This window comes from Cicer arietinum, chromosome 3 (assembly GCF_000331145.2).
Source record: "Cicer arietinum cultivar CDC Frontier isolate Library 1 chromosome 3, Cicar.CDCFrontier_v2.0, whole genome shotgun sequence".
In the NCBI taxonomy this organism is placed as follows: Eukaryota; Viridiplantae; Streptophyta; class Magnoliopsida; order Fabales; family Fabaceae; genus Cicer; species Cicer arietinum.
In genome coordinates, this window is record NC_021162.2 from 30,243,909 (window position 1) to 30,248,874 (window position 4,966).

At 34.9% G+C, this 4,966-nt stretch overlaps 1 long non-coding RNA gene across 1 annotated transcript; it reads right to left on the reverse strand.

The window, feature by feature from the left end:
* Positions 1–352: 352 nt before the first annotated feature.
* LOC113783968 (uncharacterized) lies at positions 353–999 on the reverse strand. Its single transcript, XR_012162171.1, has 3 exons — positions 832–999; positions 646–744; positions 353–549 (listed from the first exon to the last, which is right to left on the reverse strand). It is a non-coding gene; the product is annotated as an uncharacterized lncRNA (long non-coding RNA).
* Positions 1,000–4,966: the final 3,967 nt, after the last annotated feature.

A 4,966-nucleotide genomic window follows, 5' to 3' on the forward strand; every position in this document is an offset into this window, starting at 1 on the left:
TATATACTCTAGTCTTGTTAGGTTTCATGTTCATTCTCACCCATCTAACCACACTTTTCATAGCCATGCGATAGGCTTCCACTGTTGACATCTCAACAATCTCTTTTGCTTCATCTTTAAATGAGCCAAGCCTAAAAATTTCAGCCAAGCCTATGACATCTAAAAATTTCAGTAGACATTATGCTAGTGCTAGATTTTTTATTGTCCTCTTCATATTTCCAGTAAATCTTGGAGTTAATTGATCAATTAAAAGGTTTGTATTAAGGCAATCCAAAACAGTTAATAAAATTGGCCATAGAAATACTGAGTTGTCAACCAAAACCACACTTTCAAAATCATTGGAATAATGGAGCATATTGACAACAAATCTATTTATACACAAGACGATAGAACAGAAAAATTTAGAAATCGTTAGCATGCTACTGCTACCATACAAACCTCCATCTCATCCACAATGGCAGGCTTTGTACGCTCTTGATGAAACTGTCCTTTCTCTATCACCACATGCTCAAGCTTCAACTTGCTGAAAGATCTTTTTAACATTCGACCCTGTAAATAGACCATGTCATATCCATCTCAATATAATAAGCTACCAGTCATATGTCGTTTACAATTGTACTTATTATATACATAATTTCCAAGTACCTCTACTGATTGAGCAGTTGCGAGCCTGTAAACATGAACATGCTTTGTTTGACCGATTCTATGACATCTATCCATGGCCTGTAAATCCATTTGAGGATTCTGTAGTAAAATGAAGTCGTAAGCATAGTTTAAGTTAAATGCTGTGAAGCAAATAGATAAATGCCAAACAGGAAAAGTCAAAAGTACCCAATCACTGTCATAAAGAATGCAAGTGTCAGCTGCAGTGAGGTTAATTCCCAATCCACCAGCCCTAGTAGAAAGAAGGAAGATTCGGCAATTGCTGTTTGTATCATTGAAGTCCTGGATCTGCTCATAGGCAGAATGAGAATAAACAAAACGTTCAAAAATTTAGCCTCTTCAATTAGTGTTGTGATTAAGAAGACAACAAAAATCTCCCATGCCTATGTTTAAGATATCAGGAGTTGTAACTTGCAAACTACTACAAAAATCTACTCTAAGCTTTTAGGTGTATTTTTTCACGATAGGAGACCTACTTCTAACACATTTTTAAAATTAAAAATACCATTTCTTAGTTATCAATATGATTTATGACTTTGAAGATCATGAAGGGTTATGCATTATAAACTAATTATCTTATTTAAACCTAAAGCAAAACACAATAACAAAAGCACAGATCAGAAAGAAAAAAAAACTAATTATCTTAATAAAGTGGTGTTATCCATGCATTGGTACATACATGTCGTTTCCTATCCTCCAGTTTCACTGAACCATCAATCCTGCAAACTTCGAAGCCTTTTTCACTGAAATAATAATCCATTATATCCAACACTCTAGTCCACTGACTGAAGATCAGAACCTAATAGAAATTGGCAAAGGCAAAGGCCAATGAGTTATCTCTAACAGCTTGGCAGTAACAAAGGAAGCACAGGCACAAAAACAGCACTGTAAAGCTTACTTTGTGATTTCGTGCAAATAGTCGTTCCAACAATCAGTTGAGCAAATGGAATTCTCCACATTGTTCAATGATCTCATTCACAGGAGGATAAAAATCTATCAAGAAAGCAAATTTCAACATAGTTTAAGTATCACGGGTCATGAAATCAGTAAACCTATCAAATAACACGGTACTTACATGAACGATCAAAAGCCGATTCTAGGAGGTCAGGATACTTGTTTTATCACACTAGTATTAATACACACTTTTATTTGTGTAACTGTGCAATGCACATACTACTTTTGGATATATCTTGATCTATATATAAACTAATTGGATATATCACAAACACAAGAGAGAGTCCTTAAACAACTTCTAATTCAACCATGTTTTCTGATATTTAACTTTTTTCGCTTCCAATCCAACTAGATCCTATAGATTTCTTATCTCGAAAATTTCAATGCAGAATCCACTATATTTATCATGAGTTTTGTTATGGCCATACTCAACCTTGACAAACTTGGAAAATGAGGTTCTGCTTCTGATTGCAATTTTCAATTGGTTTTGTTTAGGAGGCATGTTCCAGCCCTTTGGATCTCTGTCCAAATTCCCAGGCCAGCGTACACCTTTGAGACATTTTCTTATCCAACTAGATCCTGGCATTTTCTTTACATTTCTTATCTCCATTAGTTCTCTCAGACTCACCATTAGTTCTCAGATTCAGCAGTTAACTCACATAACAACTAGATGTAAATAAACAATGAAACTGAACACAATACCTAATATCAAGATGTAAATAAACAATAAAAATGCAAGAGTTAAACATGAACAGAGTACCTAACTATCCTAATTGAACATGAACAGCAACCAAGTAACAGACATTGGTTCGAGAAAGAAGCAGCCATTGTACTCTATGGTTAGGGTTTTCAATACAAATTGGGGCTTTTTCAAATAGACTCCATTTCAGTAAAAATTGATTTCAGAAAATGAAAAGATATTAAAGGAAGATAACTTACCTTAAGAGATAGCGATCATCACGGCGGAGCGAAGCAGGGATGCGGAGGGTTCGGACAAGAAGAAGGAAATATATGACAATCATGACTTTTCATCCCATGCATCCTCCCATTTTCCACATCAGCACATCTTGCCAAATTAGAACAATAACCGTCAGGCGTCTTCAGCTCTTTGATCCAACGATAAACAGATTTGGCTTCATCAGTAGATAAAGTGTAATTCGCACGAGGTTTTAGGGTCTTGCCGTTTTGTTCCACCAACAACAAATCTGGTCGTCTGCAATATATACCTATGTCTTTTCTGGCTTTGTCATTATCTTTTGTTTTTCCTTTCACATTCATCACAGTATTAAATATGTTGTCAAAGAAATTTTTCTCAATATGCATTACATCGAGATTATGTCTCAAAAGATTATCTTTCCAATACGGTAGATCCCAAAAAATACATCTTTTTGTCCAATTGTGCCATTGTCCATAACCTTGTGGTTTACAGGCCACACCATTAACAACATGTACCTTTGGCATATCTTTTACTTTATTCCAAACTTGTTCTGATGTCAACTTAAGCGGGGGTCCTAGACTTTCTGCATAGCCCTTCATAAATGCAGCTTTGTTCCTTCTAAATGCATGATCAGCAGGTAAAAACCTACGATGCGAGTCAAACCACGATGCTTTCCCGCCAAATTTTAAAGTAAATGCTTTTGTATCTTCCATACAAATAGGACAAGCTAATTTACCATGGGTGCCCCATCCTGACAACATCCCATAAGCGGGGAAATCATTAATGGTCCACATCAATGCAGCTCTCATCATAAAATTTTCTCTCCGAGCAATATCATATGTCAAGACACCATTCCACAACCTCTTCAAATCGTCAATCAAAGGTTGTAAAAAAATATCAATACCAGTTGTAGGATTAGAAGGACTTGGTATCACAGCAGCTAAGAACATATAAGGTTTAGACATACACATATCAGGAGGAAGATTGTAAGGAGTAACAATAACCGGCCAACAAGAATAAGGAGTAGACGATGCTTGTATGTACGACGTAAATCCATCTGAGGATAATCCAAGTCTTACATTGCGTGGATCTGACGCAAAATCAGGATGCATTTGATCAAAGTGTTTCCATGCCTGACCATCAGACGGATGTCGCAACTCGCTTGAATTTCTTCTATTCTCATAATGCCACATCATCTTTCCTGCAGTTTGTATTGATGCAAACAATCTCTGCAATCTTGATACAATAGGTAGGTAAAACATTGCTTTCCTTGGAATTGATTTTCCCCTACTTACCCTAGAGTTATTCCTTTGGTGATACCTTGGTTGTTGACAAAACTTGCATTCAACTAAGTTAGCATCATTCATACCAAATTCATTGTCATAATACAACATGCAACCTTTAACACAACAATCAATCCTCTTGACACCTAATCCTAACTTTGACACTAACCGTTTCGCATCATAATAACTTTGCGGCAAACCATCTCTAACAGGTATTGTGTCTAGCATCATTTTAGTCATCAAATCCAAAGCTAAATCAGGAACATGAAATTGAGACTTTAGACCTAATAGTCTAATACACGTTGATAACTTTGAGTTTGAAGAACCTTCAAAAAACGGTTTATTTGTCTCTTTCAAAAGACCATAAAATATATGAGCTTCTTTATTGGGAAGTCCATCGGTATCGTCATATTGATCTTCATTGAATGACAAATTAACCCCAACAACATCTGAGATCATATCATTCATTGCCTCAAAGTGTTGATAGTTATAATAATCTATACCTAACATGTTAGTACTACTTGAAGGACCTATGTTATAATTCTCCACAGATGTACTAGTATTAGGCGCCGCCGGAGACTCTTCTCCATGATTAGTCCAAATCCAGTAGTTAGGCATAAATCCATCTGCATACAAATGCACTCTTATTTCATCTTCACTTTTAAACCGTCTACATCGACATAAACAACATGGACATCTCATTCCCCCTTCATCTTGGACAATTTGTTGCACTCTCGCAAAATTCAGAAAGTCTTCAACCTTGTTAGCAAAACGTTGTTTAAGACCCTTTCTTCCAGGAAAATTCCTATCGTACATCCAACTACGGTCTAAATCCATATATATATATATATATGTGTATATATATATATATATCGATGTTTTATATATTAATTGCTTTATTTTTCAAAAGCATTATATATAAATTTTGACATACAATTTATATGTCAATTAGGGGAGCATGCATTTGCAAACAATATAATAAATTATTATCAATACAATAATTATATAAACCGAAATAAAATTTTAAATTATATATATATATATATATATCAATACTATCAAAAAATATCAATACTAACAAAAAAATAGCTTGTCAAAAAAGCGTTGTTATATGCTCCGTTATTTTTAA